The sequence below is a fragment of the Cupressus sempervirens genome, chromosome 11, assembly GCF_028749045.1.
Source record: "Cupressus sempervirens isolate cs-2001-9-10 chromosome 11, ASM2874904v1, whole genome shotgun sequence".
Taxonomy (NCBI): Eukaryota; Viridiplantae; Streptophyta; class Pinopsida; order Cupressales; family Cupressaceae; genus Cupressus; species Cupressus sempervirens.
The window spans coordinates 645,858,953-645,876,585 of NC_143128.1; positions in this window are offsets into that span (position 1 = coordinate 645,858,953).

Consider the following 17,633-nt stretch of genomic DNA (forward strand, 5'->3'; position numbering starts at 1 on the left):
TTATCAAAATAATTACTTGACTAATTAGGGATGATATCCTAGATTTTAATCCTAAGTTGACAAGAGTTAATTTTGTATTTTGGAAAATTTGTAAAAGTATGAAGGCTGACAATATAAAGAAAAATAGTATAAAGGGCATAACTTGAAATGTGAAGTTGTGTGAATATGGAAGTGTAATTGTAAGTGATTACAATATTCTTTTGAGATGTAAATTCAGATATTAGATCGGAGCATTATGAAAATATGATCAGTTTTGTGAAGAGCATCAAAGGCAAATCATATATTGAAGATATCAACAATAGTAAGAGGTTTAGTACTTATCTCATGTTGATTAAAACACAATCCAAGAAGATGTAAAGGATGTTGGCACAAGAAAAAATCAAAAAATACCAAAATCTATTTTTTTGGTATTTTCTATGTTCTATTATTTTTCATTTTTGGAGGTCTCCAGGGCATTTTTGGGCTAGTGCTAGGAAGGTGTAGCTATGCTCAAACTTTCAACCACTAAATATAAAACTTTAGAAGATCTTTTCAAAAATTCTGATGGTTCATGATTTCGAGCTATGAGTAGAAAGTTATGACTTTCACAAGTAGACAAAATTTTTAATATAATTTTTTGTATTTTTTATAGTTGTTAGAGTTTATTTTGTAGTTAATTAGCTTGTGGACTTTCATTTTCATTTACAAGGGATAGTAGTGACCCTTAGGATCCATCAAACTTGTATAAACTCTATTTTTGAATTGAATGGATCATTTTTTGGCTTGCAAGAACATCTGTTGTTGCATTTTAATTGCTTTGAATTAAATGACAATACTGCAAGTTCTACACTGAGTATTGTAATCTGAATTCTTAATTCAGATCAGTGGTATTAGAGCTTGTTCTTTCTTGTATGTCCAATTGTATGTAGTCAACTTATCAAAGGTTGGGATTGGGTATGAGAGATCTATGAGATTATCTTCCTTTGAGATGCACAAGGTCGTAGATGAAAAAACAACCTGAGGGGATGCATGAATCCTTCAAAACACTGATAGAAGAGAGATTAAATAAATGATGTGAAGAAATGATGTAGTAATTTTAATGGATACTTGAAAAATGAGAGTCATAAGGTAATCCAAGCAACTCAAATTTGGTGAGCAAACCCCATTCAAGGTGTAGGTAAATTTTGATATTCCAACTTTTCAAGGAAAAAATGATGTAGATGTTGTTGATGATTTGTTGTCCAAATTGGAGAGGTATTTTGTATTAATAATTTCTCAAATATTGAAAAAATAACCTTCGCCCTCCTCAAAGCTGAAAATTATGTGAAGTTGGCATGGGAAACTGACTTAACAATAGAAGAAACCTAAGAAGCTTAGGATGGACATGGATTTCTGTGATATTTTATGGAAAACCTACATGGGAAGAATTTGTAGAGCATATAAAATAATAATATTATCCTAAGGATACCTATGAACAAAATATATGCAATGGCAAATACTTCGACAAAAGAAAGACCAATCAATTCAAAAGTACACCAACATATTTTATGCCCTCACTACAAAGCTTGACATCAAAGACTCAAACAAATATCGAATTCTAAATTATAAAAGTGGTCTTCATAGATACATTCAAACTGAAATAGATTTTGTGAATATAGATACCTTGTGTAGTGCTTTCAAATATGCATCAAAAATTGAGGAGAAGCTTAAACAAAAAGGGAGGAGGGAAAATCTAGTGAACAAAAAATGGAAAGGTGAAGGTAATAAGCCACTATGGAAACAAACAACCAAGGAGCCAGCTCCAAATTTACCAGCCAAGAAGACATGGAGTGTAAAGAAAACAGGGAAAGTAACAGGTATGTGGTGTGAAGTTCATAAAAGCCCCTCACATAACACTAAAGATTGTAGAACTATAAAGAATTTAATGATGGAAACCCATGAAGAAGCTATTGAACCCGAGGTGACAGATTTTAGAAAACAAAAGGAGGATGAACAAATCATTGAGGTTGACTTGCATGCCACAATAGCCACTGTAAAGGTATTTTCTTATGATGATGAAGAGAGATTATTCCATTCACAAATGTGGGTAGGAGGAAAAGCTTTGCATTTTATTGTTGAAAGTGTTAGTCAAAAGAATTTGGTATCTGTCAAGATTGTAAAAAGATTGAATCTAAAGACAACATCACACCCACAACCATATTCTATGGGGTGGGTGAGCCAAGGATGAGATATTTAAGTAAACAAGCAATGTCGTCTTTCATATTCCATAAAACCATTCAAAGATGAGGTGATATGCGATGTAGCTCCTCTTAATGTGTGTGATATTTTGTTAGGACAACCATACATGTATCAACATTATGGGGTGTATGAGTCTAGGCCACAAAGTGTGACAATAAAATTAGGTATACAAAAGTACTAGATTCCAGAGATAAGTCCTGCACACTCTGCATCTTTGATTGGTGCAAAACAATGTAGAAGATTAATAGCCCAAACTGGTACATTTGTGTTATTAATGATCCATCCTGAGGAACAAAAGAAAAATGTGTGTAATTTTTATTCCATAGTGTCCATCACAATGAAATAAAAAAGATCATTGGATCAGATTTTAGCAAAATATCATAATGCATTTGAGTTACCAACAGGGGTAATCTCACATTGCCTAGTCAAACATTCTATTGATTTGATACCAGGAACCTCATTGCCTAATGAGCTAGTACATAGGAGGTTAATTCTATAAAATGATGAGATAAAAAGGAAGATATAAGAATTAATTCAGAAAGGACATATCTTCCAAAGTGCATTTCCCTATGGTAGCCCAATTGTTCTTGCAAAGAAAAAGGATATGTATTGATTATAAATCATTGAATAAGATCATTGTTAAAAATAGATATCCAATTCCTTGGATAGATGATCTCTTAGACTAACTTGGAGAAGAAAAATTCTTCACTAAAATTGACTTGGAACCTAGTTACCATCAAGTACCAATTGATCAAACAGATGTATGGAAGACTGCTTTTGAATCTAAAGATGGACTATTTGAATGGGTGGTGATGCCTTTTGGCCTTACAAATGCCCTAGCCACATTTATGAGGATGATGAATGATGTGCTTAGGTCATTCATGACTCTTTTTTTAGTTGTACATCTGCATGATATTCTAATTTTTAGTAAAACTTGGGAAGAACATCTGCAACATGTGGAACAAATATTTTCCACATTGCAAGACCATAGACTTTATGAAAATAAGGAAAAATGTTATTTTGGTATGTAAATTATTAAGTACTTAGAATATGTTATTGATATTGAGGGTGTTCATGTTGATCCTGAAAAGATCCAAGCAATTAAAGACCAGCCTGCTCTATGGAATCTATAGAGTTGCATAGCTTCTTGGGGTTAGCTAACTTTTATCACAAATTTGTGTATGGATTTTCACATTTGTATTGGCCTTTGAATCAATTATTACAAGAAGGTATGAAAGCAAAATTCAAGTGGACAAGTTCTCAACAATAAGAAATTTAGGAGTTAAAACAAAGGTTATGTTCTGCACCAATTTTATCTCTTCATGATTTATGATAGTCTTTTGAAATACAAACTGATGTATCAGAATATGCCTTTGGAGTAGTCCTCATGCAACATGGACATCAAGTTGCCTACCATAGTGAGACTTTTTTGATATAGTGCATAGATATTCCACCTATGATAAAGAATTATATGCTATTGTTCAAGCTTCCAAGCAATGGAAAGATTATATATTGGGAAAGGAGAATATCATCTAGACGACTCACAAACCCCTTCAATTTTTCAAACACAAGGGAAATTAAAAAATGATAGGCACCAAAGATGGTCAACTTATATTTAACAATTTCATCTCAACATTCATCATAAGAAAGGAAGCACTAATAAGGTAGAATATTGTTTGAGTAGGCCTCCAATTATAGGAATAAGTATGGTATTATAATCATGTGGTCACCAAACAAAAAATCGGGCCCACTTGTATGGACATGATAATGAATTTTATGATGTTTATACTTAGCTTGTGGATGGTAAACATGTGAATGATTAGTACTTGCAAGATGAAATGCTTTGCCACTTTGGCCAAATTTGTGTTCCTGAGTAAGAACATAAGAATTTAATATGGGAAGCTCACTTTAGTAAGGTTGCTGGTCATTTTGGAATAGGTAAGACTACTGCTATACTACAAATATATTTTTTCTAGCCAAAAATGAAAAATGATGTAATAGAAGACATTCAAGCATGTACAACATATGCCATTGCAAAGCTTGCAAATCATGAGTTGGGTTAATTTTTATCACTTCCTATTCTAGATAAACCTTGGCATTCAATTTCAATGAATTTTATGTGTATTCTTCCTACCACTAAACATGGACATGATTGTGTATATGTTGTAGTAGATTGATTTTCAAAATGGCAATCTTCGTGGCTTGTAGAAAGGAAATCTCTATAAAAGAAACTGCAAATCTCTTTTTTGAGCATGTTTGGGTTCATTTTGGCATTCCAAAAAGCATTATTTTAGATAGGGATAGTCAGTTTCTTATTAAATTTTGGTCTTCATTATGGGCAACGATGATCACAAAACTAACAAAGTCTATTGCATTCAATTCTCAAACAAATGATCAAATAGAGGTTGTTAATCAAATTATTATTAGTCAATGGGCCCTTGGTCTATTGGTGAAGTTGAATGGCTCACAAAGAGCCCACCAGGGATCAAGTCTTACTGAGTGCAAGGCCTAAAGACATCATAAAGGATGAGGTCAAGATCGTACCTCGGGCGAATTTGGTAGCGTGGATGCTCCTTAGTCCTTGGCTCTTAGTTGAAGAGGTTTCAAGCATGTACGGGCCCGTATTGGGTACCTACAACTTGTTTGTGGATAACCTCAATATAAAAATATATATTATTCAAATCTTGCATATGTATCACTCGAAACATCCTCATACATGAGATGAGAGCCTTCCATATGTACAACATACCTACACCAAGGCAATTCATAGTTTAACTAGCCATAGCCCATTTGATTTTTATCTCAGATATCAACACTTAGCACCAATAAATATTTCTATCCCAGTTATGCAACCTGACTTGGTACCATGCTTGGATAAGGATAAGCACAAAGCAATCAGGTTCATTGATAAAATTCATCATTTTTAGTAGCAAGTTCATGAAATTTGGAGCAGACCACTAAGAAGTATAAATTGAGGCATGATGAGCATCAAACTCCTCATAATTTTCAAGTTGGGGATAAGGTATGGTTGAATTTCCAAAAGGTATGATTACAAGGCCCTCATAGGAAGCTTTTTCCTCTTGATTATAGTCCCCGTAAGATCATCAAGAAATTTGGTGAAAATGCATTTGAACTCAACTTGCCTCCATTTTTGGGTGTTCACCTAGTCTTCAATGTAGATCTGTTGAAGCAATATTTCCCTCCTTTACGAGACATTGTAGATTTTTTTGAAGAAACCCACTCCAAAGTGATCAAATTATGGAGGTCATCATGAAGAATTCAAGGAACCAGACAATCTATTTGTACCATGTGGTAAAAGTAGGACAATTTGTTCAACAGGGAAAGTGACTTACACATGAACAAATCCAACATCATTTTCCACATCTATTACAAAGTGTGGATGAAATGGGGCCCATTTCCTCTCAAGGAGGAAGGAATAATCAAAACACATTCCAGGAAGATGCATAGCATGTTGGCACAAGGAAAAATGAGAAAATGCCAAAATCTATTTTTTGGGTATTTTCTATGTTCTAGTATTGTGCATTTTTGGAGGGCTCTAGGGCATTTTCGAGCTTTGATAGTGCTAAGGAGGAGCAATCATGCTTGAAGATTTACTAATTTATTGTACACATTTAGAAGATCTTTTCATAAATTTTTATAGTTCATGATTTTGAGTTATGAGTAGAAAGTTATGACTTCTACAAGTAGAAGTAATGTTTAATATAAATTTTTGTAGTTTTTATAGCTGTTAGAGTTTATTTGGTAATTAATTAGCTTGTGGACTTTTCATTTTCATTTCCAAGGGATAATGGTGACCCCTAGGATTCATCAAACTTGTATAAACTCTATTTTTGAATTGAATGGCTCACTTTTTGGTTTGCAAAAACATCTATTATTGCATTTTAATTACTTTCAATTAAATCACAATACTACAGATTCTACACCAAATATATTAATCTGAATTCTTAATTCAGATCAATTGTACTGAAGAACAAAAGTAGCATGCTTCCCTAATTTTTTTTTTTTTTTTGATAATTTAGTTGGACGTGTAAAATAGCAAGGATGTGAAACATTAAGAGGGGGAAGACAAAACACAATAATGTAAAACAATATAGTAAGGCTATAAGAAACAAAAGTTAAAACAAACATGGAAATAATAAAAATAACTTTTTCCCATTACTATAAAACTCCGAGGATGCAAAACACCAAGGGTTTAAGGTAAAAGAATATAACATGTGAATGAAAAATAAAAAGGTCATGGTAAATTGAAATGGAAATAAAGTTTAGGGAAATAATACAAAAGAATCCAGAAAAGTGTAAGACTAAGGACTCAAAATAGTAATTAAGAGTTTGAAATGTTAGGGTACAAGAAGAGCATAATGGTCTAAAATAAGAAGTGTTTAGAATATTGAGAAGGACATAAACAACTAGGAAACACAATACTAAACATGTATGATAAGAAGAGAGAGATTTCAAATTGATTAAGAATAATTATTTAAAACTTTGGGATTTTAAGAGAGTGGTAGAAGCACAAGGATATATAACACCAAGGGTTTATGTGAAAGTGTAGACACATATATTTGATAGAGTAATCATGTGTAGACAATCAAAGATGCAAAATAATAATTACACATGGCAATAAAACATAAAAGAAAGAAGAAGAAAAAGGTTTATAAAGTAGAGTAGGATATGAACATCATGCAAATAAAAGAAAAGACATTTTGTTAAAGTGTAAAGCATTAAAAAAAAATTTAAATACGTAAGTGCACTATATATTATTCTTCCTCTTCAATGGGTATTGTATCTTCTTCTTGGCTTGAATGAAATGAAACCATGTCTACTGATATGTGTGAAGCCTTCTATGTTTCTCTAACATCTTAAATGATTATACTATTTCCAATCTGAATTTTGAGTTTCCACAGAATTTGTAGAGTTAATTTGAATTCACCATTAATTGTTGTTCAATTGAAAATTGTGGGCTTACTATTTTTTTCCTAAAGATGCAGGTGGATGAGAGATGAAGTAACAAGTAGCTTATCACTTTCTCTTGAAAGATAGGACAAGAGAGTGCAATACTGTGTGATTCTGTTCATGTCCCAGGAGGCACACATAGTCTTACTAGTTGTATTGCACTACTATTTGCCATCTTGTTAAATTCCACATGGAAATATCCTCTTCTAATGTTGGTCGATAACTAGGGTGACAAGCCTTGTATTATTATCATATTATGGTTGATCTTGTTGTGGGCATGACAAAATGTGTCAGTGGAATGGATAGGTGATGATTGATTAAGTCAAAATTGTGTGCCCCAACTATGTTTTTCATTCAATATTTTATGTTTATATATATATATATATATATATATATATATATATATATATATATATATATATATATATATATATATATATATATATATATATATATATATATATATATATATATATATATATATATTCAAATCAAACTTTACATGAATGTGTAAAATTCCCACCAATTATTGTTTTAGTTTTAGTTTTTTTTGTCTAACTTCCCAACTGATACTGAGTGATAAGGTACACATTCGTGGGCCCCTAAACATTCAGTACTATTACGTGTACTAGAACTCACACACTATTAACTTTGCTCTTTCACATTAAATTGATTTATAATTATCAATATATATTCATCCAAAATAATTGCTAACATGCTTCTAATATGATTGTGTACAAATTTTTAATATCAACAAAGAGGCTTCTATAATGCTTTTACAAGCATTATTCTTAATCAAAAATATCTATGTATAATATGCAGCTGATTTGACTATTTCCAAATTTTATTAACTAAATTAAAAATAATTATTTGTGACTTTTAAATTAATCAATAAAAAAATTTACAATATGATCAAATTAGATAGAAATTTTGGGTTGTTTAGCCAAGGGTTTCTTCTAACACATTTAGTGGTGTTGAGTTTTCTGCCAAAGGATAAATTATGAGGGAAAAGTGCAAAGCCTGAGTTATCACTATAGGTCTAGAATCTTGACTTCAGCAAATTAGAAGTGTTTTGTTATTTCTTAGTATAGCAAGTAACCTAATCAGTGTAGTGAAGGGGAAGAAAAGTTTTATCAAATTAGAAGGGAGGATCAGTTTGCAAAGAGGAGACTCAAAATCATCTTATAGAGAAAACCAAGAGTCGGGTACTAAATTAGTCTTAATCAACTTGAATAAGGGTAAATCTCTTAACGGGGTGGTCATAACAGATCTTTGTATATCTCCTAACAGATTCCTTATTTTATTGTAAGTGTTAAATCTTATAACAAGGTGAGACCTAACAGTCTCAAAAGCTTTCAATAGGGAAAGCCTCTCACAGGGTAGACCATATATTATGATCAAACATTATAACCCTACTAGGTTAACTTTATTGCTGCAATAGTGAAGATTTGTGGGTGTCATCCCCACCCCAATTTTACCTTCACCTTAGAGGTTCTCTAGGTAACAAATATTGTGTTATGTGTTTATTCTCATGCATGTGATAGATTAGATTTACATGTTACAACAAGTTTACTCTTACAAGTTTTACATGCATAATGTAATATCCCTTGCCCAAACTAATTGATTTTAGCTCAAGGAATATTGTCAAACACTTGTATGCTACCTTTTAATGCTAAGAAATTTGCAAATGATATCACAATGCCTCTTACAATGAACTAATATGCAAGTGAAATTCTTTTGGTACTTTCAATGCATATACATGGAAAATAGATATGGGATGCATACCTACAACTGACTGACATTTTGACAAACAATTGACATAGAGCTATTATGTTGATCATATATGCTATTAGATGGACATTTCATCAAACAAATGGTATGCAACATATATCTCCTTTATTGAATTCATTCTCATGTACAATATTGTTATGCATTTGCCAAGACAAATGGGCTTACAATAATCACTAAAGTAATGCCAAAATCTGATTCTGAATTATCACAACAAAAACATATGTCTAAAAATTACAATGCTAACTACTAATAGTTGCAAGAGGAACCTAATAATAGTGATGCCCAAGGATGGAGGTAAATCAAGCATAAGTATTGTAGCATGACATTATTCTTGTCTACTGTAGCAGCCAACAATAAATGTATGCTCCAATTTAAGCACAAATAGAACTCCTAAATTGAAGCTCTCCTGAATACCAAATTCAGTGGATATTTCATCACCTCAAATGGTTGCAACACTGAAGAGTTGACATTCTCCAATGGCTGATTAAAATCAAAAAGCTTGGTTTCTTCTCCCAATTCTATATCAAATGCAATTCACAATAATCAGATGATTAACAATGAAGCTCTCACCTCTATTTATTCTTTTCCTTCACCCTTCCAAAAGGAAATAAAATATTATTTAATTGCATTCTCTAGAAGCTTCCCTCTTTCCAATACAATAATTAGTTGTGCTTCTATAAAATTAAATTAATTAAATATAAAGTCACCTTTTAATTTTAATTTATTTAATGACTTTATAAGAAATTAATTTAATCAATTTCTCCTTATTTCTCCACTTAGCCTTTAGAGAATTTAAAGGCTAAGAGCTCCACTAAGATGCTAAAAAGATGGGGACACTACAGTCCACCCTTCCTGAAATTGCTTGTCCTCAAGCAACTTCAAGTTCGGATGCTGCAAAATCTCCTCATTCTCCCATGTTGCATCCTCTACTGGCAAGTCCTCCCATTTACCCAAATAATCCCTTATAGTAAGCCACCTCAAGTTCCTTTCCCTCAAATTAATAATAGTCTCTGGCACCAATACCAATTTTCCCTCATCATCCAAGGGTGGAAGCACTGTAGAAGGAACAATATGATGTTCTAGTGCCTTCTTGAGGAGTAACACATGAAAAACACTGTGCACCTTGCTCCCCACTGGAAAATCTAACTCATGAGCCACCTCTCCTACTTTCCTGATAATCCTGAATGGACCATAGTATTGTGGCTTAAGTTTCTTGACACCATTCTTCTCGAGAGTGGATTGATGGTGAGGCTGCAACATAAGATACACCATATCTCCAACCTTAAAAGTCCACTTGGTCCTCTTCTGGTCTGCATATTGCTTCTACTGATTTTGTGCCTTGGTTATATTATCCTTAAGAGTCTTAACAATGTCCCAACTCTCTTGTAAAAAAAACCTGCACTGGACACTCTACTATCACTCAAAAGAAAATCCATAAAATTGGGTGCCTCATACCCATATAGGACCATAAAGGGTGACATCTGAATAGACATGTGATAAGTGGTATTGTAGCAATACTTACAGAGATAAATCCACCTTACCCATGCCTTATGTTGCCCTACTATATAATTTCTAAGGTATCACTCCACCCATTTATTCACTATCTTTGTCTAACCATCTGTCTGAGGGTGGTAGCTAGTACTTGGAGTGAGCTCTGTCACACACAACCTGAATAGCTCCTACCAAAAGTGACTCCTAAACCTGTCGTCTCTATCACTCAAAATGCTTTGAGGTAAGCCATGTAATTTGAATATCTCCTTGAAGAACAACTGTGCCACTTGTGTAGCAGTGATTAGAAAGAAGTGTCCAAACTTCATAAGGTGATCCACAACCACATATATGTTGTCCCTGCCTTGGGCTCTAGGTATTCCTATGATGAAGTCCATAGATAAACACTCCCACTTCCTATCAAGAATTGGAAGTGGCTAAAGTAAATCGGTTGGATAGGAGTGTTCTTGCTTATTTTGTTGGCAAGTGGGACACTCCCTAACATACAAAAGTACCCCTACTTTGAGCCCTTTCTATGTGAACCATTCTCTAATCTGCTAGTATGTCTTTTAGAAACTAGGATATCCTACCATAGGTGAATCATGAAAGGATTTTAGAACCATCCTCCTCAATGTTGAGCCTGGAACAAAAAATATTCACCCTTTGTGAATGACGAGCTCATTCACAAGGGTGTATCTACTATCTTGAATAGTTCCATCTATGAATTTGGTTGTCCACGCATCCTTTGCATACTCTGTCAGGATCAAGTGTCCCCAATCCTTTCATATATCTGTCAATAAGCTCAAATGGGGCCTACGTGATAAAGCATCAACAACTACATTCTATGTCCCCTTAAAATATGTAATATCAAAGTCATAGGATTGTAACTTGCTCACCCACTTCTATTGCCTATCATTGAGATCTCACTACCCCAAAAAGTGTTTTAGGCTATTATGGTTGGTTTTGATACAAAACTTGCTACCTACCAATTATTGCCTAAATTAGCCAAAGCATGCATAATGGCTAACATCTCCTTTGGTCATAAGTGTTGAAGTTCCACTCTGGCCCTCTTAATTTCCTACTCTCATAAGCAATAGGGTGCTTCTCTTGCATAAGCACTACTCCAGTGCCCTCTCTAGAAGCATCACAGTGTACCTCAAAAGGTTTTCTAAAATCTAGTAATGCTAACACTGGATAGGAAGTCATCAACTCCTTATGAGTCCACAAGAAAGCTCCCTTTCTCATCAAATCTGTCAAGGGTGTTGCATGCCTAGAATATCCATCCACAAACCTCCTGTAGAAACCACATAATCCCAGAAAGCCCCTCAAACGTGTAAGGTTTACTAGTGAAGACCACTCCACAATGTCACGAATCTTTTCAAGTTCTATGTGTACGCCTTCTGCACTGATGATGTGACCCAAATACAACAACTCTATCATACCCAAATCACATTTTGACTCCTTTGCATACAAGGATTCTCTACCCAATATATCCAACATCATGTCAAGGTGAACCAAGTTCTCCTCCCAAGATGTACTGTACACCAAGATATCATTGAAGAAGACAAGTACAAATTTCCTCAACTAAGGATAGAAAACCCTATTCATTATTTTCTAAAAAGTAGCAGCTGTGTTAGTTAGCCTAAATGACATAGCTACAAACTCAAAATGGCCACAATGACATCTAAAGCTTGTCTTCTCAATGTCTTGCTATCTAACTCTGATATAGTGATAACCTGATCTCAAATCTATCTTTAAGAAGAAGTAAGCTCCATGAAGCTCATCTATCAACTCATTGATCCTGGATAACGGGTACCTATTTTTAATTGTCTTCCTATTAAGCACCCTGTAATCAGTGCACATCCTTAATGTCCCACCCTTCTTTTTCACCAACACCACTGAAGAAGTGAAAGGGGACTTACGTGGTCTAATGTGGTCCATAGAAACTCCTTTATGGTTTTTTCAATTTCATCCTTTAACCTCTTCGGATGCCTATAAGGTGTAATCATGATGGGCTTAGCCCCCTACTCTAACTCAATGATGTGCTCAATACCCCTATCTGGTGGTCTATCTGGTGGAATGTTACTAAACATCTTAGAGTGTTTAACTCTAAGTTCCTAAATATCAGGAGGATATTCAGTCTATTGTTGCCCCTCCGTGATGGCATTAACATCCACTCTGCTACCCACTCTACCTAATCATGTCAAATCAATCTAGCCATCCTCTGGAAAGAGACCATTTTGAAATCATTATCCCTAATTGCCTTAAGAATCTATTTCTTCCCATTCACTTTAAACCTCATCTCCATCTCCTTGAGATTAAGAGTGAACTCACCAATATTGTGCAGCCAACTCATCCCAAGGACTATATCTGTATCTCCCATAGACACAACATAGAAATTTGTCTTAAAGGCATAATTATTAACTTCCAATGGGAGTCTAGTGATCTTACAATCACAATTGAGGACATAGCCATAAGATACCCTCACTCTAATTCCCCCAAACTCCTCTGATTGTATGCCATGCTTCTCCACCAACCTAAAATCAATGAAATTATGAGTGGCACAAATATCAACCAAAGTTATAACTCGTTCTCCAACAAGTACTCCTCTCATTTGAAATGATCCTCCCTAATTAATACTACTGAGACGAGCTTCCCTAAGTTGCCCATCTCCTTCCCCATCTATGGACTCCATTTTAGACAAGTTTTCAGCCTTGTCTTCCTTTTTTTCACCATCTATTTCCTCTATATTAGACTGTTGGTCTAAATTATCTGATTTTGTATGCCCACATAATTCTATTAGCTTTGCCCTTTGGTCTAAGAGGACAGTCATGGTTAGCATCATAGGGTCCCTTATAGTAGAATCATATTTTTTTCTTCCTCAAATCATTTAATGTTTCCCTTCCAAAAGGTGTTGGAGTTTTATCTTTAGAATCATTTTTAAAATTGGTCTTCTCTGGTTTTTTATAAAATGGTTTGTTATCCTTACTAGAAGATGCTCCTTTGGATTGAAATTTGTTTGTTGGGATTGCATGTTCCATACTTCTTGCCTTTTTCATAGCTTCCTGTAAAGAAATGGGATCAAATGCCTTTATCCAACCTCTCAGTGGTTTTGATAGGCCCTCAATGAAAAGAACTATCAATCTACACTCTTAAATGTTTGGCACCATGACTGCCAACCACTGAAATTCACCAATGAAATACTCCAAGTTGCCTATTTGTTTCAGCTGTGCTAATTCCTAGAAGTAAACCTCTGGATCTTTCTTGTCAAATCTTTCAACCACCCTATCCACGAAGTCCTAGTACTTTGTCACCTGATTATGTTGAAGTGTTACCATTCCATGATACCACCAATCATGTGCTACTCCCTCTAACTGCAAAGTGGTGTATTTGATAGCTTCAATCTCTGTCATTGGCCTCGGTGCCAAGAATGTGTCAAGCTTATGAATCCAAGCTTGATCTGTCATCTTACCACTCCCATCAAATGTAGGCATAGTAAGCTTGCTTCTAGCACTCTTTAGCTCACTTTTTTGACGCCTAGGCCTCTTATCTTGTCCAAGTGATATGTAATGTTCTCTCCTCTGATTTACAAAGTATTCAAAGGTCATCCTCTCCTAAACCTGTGGTGCTAATATTCCCTTTCATCATCTGCAGCCATAAAGATATATGCAAATGTTTCATCTTGAATTTCCTCTGTTGGTTCCTGTACTGATTCCTCTCTAACAAAAGTAGGATGTGTAGGCATGTCTATTGTTCTAGAAAGAGTTCTATGAGTTCTAGGTGATCCCACTACACTATTGTTATCCCCTTGTTCCTGATTCTATCTGTCATGTGGGTTCATGCACTCAACCATGGTGGTGAGTGCCTACAAAGCTTGAGCCATTCGCTCTTGTCCTGTAACCATTGCTCTATAAACTTCCGTTGTTTCCTGATCCTCATTTCTATTATCTATTAGTGGGCTATGCTCTTTCCTATCACCCATGGTGTCTAGCTACCTAATAAAATATTGTTCCCTATCAAACAAAGCTCGCTTGATAGTGAAAAATCTATGATAGCCAACCCCGGGTGGCTTATGATTGCTAAACCCTTAGGATGGCAGGATTTAGCTTTGATATCAGTGTAATATCCCTTGCCCAAACTGACTAATTTTAGCTCAAGGAATATTTTTAAACACATGTATGTTGCCTTTTAATGCTAAGAAATTTGCAAATGATATTACAATGCCTCTTACAATGAACTAATATGCAAGTGCAATTCTTTTGGTACTTTCAATGCATATGCATGGAAACTAGATATGGAATGCATACCTACAACCAACTAAAATTTTGACAACATACAACTATTATGCTGATCATATATGCTATTAGATGGACATTTCATCAAACAAATGGTATGCAACATGTATCTCCTTTATTGAATTCATTCTCATGTACAATGTTGCTATGTGTTTGCCAAGACAAATGGGCTTACAATAATGACTATAGTAATGCCAAAATCTAATTCTGAATTATCACAACAAAATCATATGCCTAAAAATTACAATGCTAACTACTAATAGTTGCAAGAGGAACCTAATAATAGTGATGCCCAAGGATGGAGATGAATCAAGCATAAGTATTGTAGCCCAACATCGTTCTTGCGTACTGTAGCAACCAACAATAAATGTATGCTCCAATTTAAACATAAATAGAACTCCTAAATTGAAGCTCTCTTGAATACCAAATTTAGTGGATATTTCACCACCTCAAATGGTTGCAACACTGAAGAGTTGACGTTCTCCAATGGTTGACTAAAATCGAAAACCTTAGTTTCTTCTCCCAATTTTATATCAAATGCAATTCAAAATAATCAAATGATTAACAATGAAGCTCTCACCTCTATTTTTTCTTTTCCCTCACCCTTCTAGAAGGAAATAAATTTTTATTTAATTGCATTCTCTAGAAGCTTCCCCCTTTCCAATACAATAATTAGTTATGCTTCTAGAAAAACAAATTAATTAAATATAAAGTCAACTTTTAATTTCAATTTATTAAATGACTTCATAAGAAATTAATTTAATCAATTTCTCCTTATTTCTCTACTTAGCCTTCGAAGAATGTAAAGGCTAAGAGCTCTACTGAGATGCTAAAAAGATGGGGACATTACACGTAATACAACAAGTGAATGTGTGAATGAATTACTGTCAAATATGCATCAAAAATTGTAGAGAAGCTCAAACAAAAAGGGAGGAGGGAAAATCCAACGAACAACAAATGAAAAGGTGAAGGTAATAAGCCAATGGGAAAATAAACAACCAAGGAGCCATCTCCAAATTCATCAACAAAGAAGACATGGGGTGTAAAGAAAACATGGCAAGAATCAGGTATGTGGTGTGAAGTTCATAAAAGTCCCTCACATAATACTAAAGATTTTAGAACTATAAAAAATTCAATGATGGAAACCCATGAAGAAGATATTGAACCTGAGGTGACTAATTTTTGAAAACAAAAGGAGGATGAACAAATCATTAAGGTTGACCCATATGTAACAATAGCCACTATAAAGGTATTTGCTCATGATGATGAGGATAGATTATTCCATTCACAAATGTGGGTAGGAGGAGAAGCTTTGCATTTTATTGTCGACAATGGTAGTCAAAAGATTTTGACATTTACTAAGATTGTAAAAATATTGAGTCTGAAGACAACATCACACCCACAACCATATTCTATGGGTTGGGTGAGCCAAGGGCGATATATTCAAGTAAACAAACAATGTCATCTTTCATATTCCATAAAACTATTCAAAGATGAGGTGATATGTGATGTAGCTCCTCTTGATGTGTGTAATATTCTGTTAGGGAAGCCAAACATGTATCAATGCCATGGGATGTATGATTCTAGGCCATGGAGTGTGACAATCAAATTAGGTGGACAAAAGTACTAGATTCTAGCGGTAAGTCCTACACACTCTACATCTTTGATTAGTGCAAAACAATGTAGAAGATTAATAGCCCAAACTAGTACATTTATGTTATTGATGATCCATCCTAAGGAACAAAAGAAAAATGTGTGTACTTTCTATTCCATGGTGTCCATCACAACAAAATAACAAAGATCAATGGATCAAATTTTAACAAAATATCATAATGTTTTTGAGTTACCAATAGGGGTACCCTCACATTGCCAAGTTAGACGCTCTATTAATTTGTTACCAAGAAATCCATTGCCTAATGAGCCAATATATATGAGGTTAGTTCTAGATAATGATGAGATAAAAAGGTAGATATAAGAGTTGATTCAGAAAGGACATATCTACCCAAGTGCATTTCCCTACGATAGCCTAATTGTTCTTGCAAAGAGAAAGGATGGTACATGGAGGCTTTGTATTAAATAAGATCACTATAAAAAATAGATATCCAATTCCTTGGATAGATGATCTCTTAGACTAGCTTAGAGGGGGAAAATTTTTCATTAAAATTGACTTAAAATCTAGGTACCATCAAGTACCAATTGATCCAAGAGATGTATCGAAGTTTGCTTTTAAATCTAAAGAGAGACTATTTGAATTGTTGGTGATGCCTTTTGGCCTCACAAAAGCTCTAGCCACATTTATGAGGATGATGAATGACATTCTTAGGCCATTCATTAACTCTTTTGTAGTTGTATATCTAGATGATATTCTATTTTTTTGTAAAATTTGGGAAGAACATCTACAACATGTGGAACAAATATTTTTGGCATTGCAAGACCATGGACTCTATGCAAATAAGGAAAAATGTTATTTTGGTATGCAAAGTATTAAGTACTTGGGATATGTTATTGATAGTGAGGGTGTTCATGTTGATCCTGAAAAGATCCAAGTAATTAAGGATTGGATTGCTCCAAGGAATCTCACAGAGTTGCATAGCTTCTTGGGGTTAGCTAACTTTTATCACATATTTGTGTTTGGATTCACACATTTGTCTTGGCCTTTGAATCAGTCATTACGGGGAGGCATGAAAGCAAAATTTAAGTGGACAAGTGCTCGACAAAAAGCATTTGGGGATTTAAAACAAAGGTTATGTTTTACACCAATTTTATCTCTCTCTGATTTACAACAATCTTTTGAAATTCAAATTGGTGCATCATAATATGCCTTGGGAGCAGTCCTCATGCAACATGGACATCCAATTGCCTACCATAGTG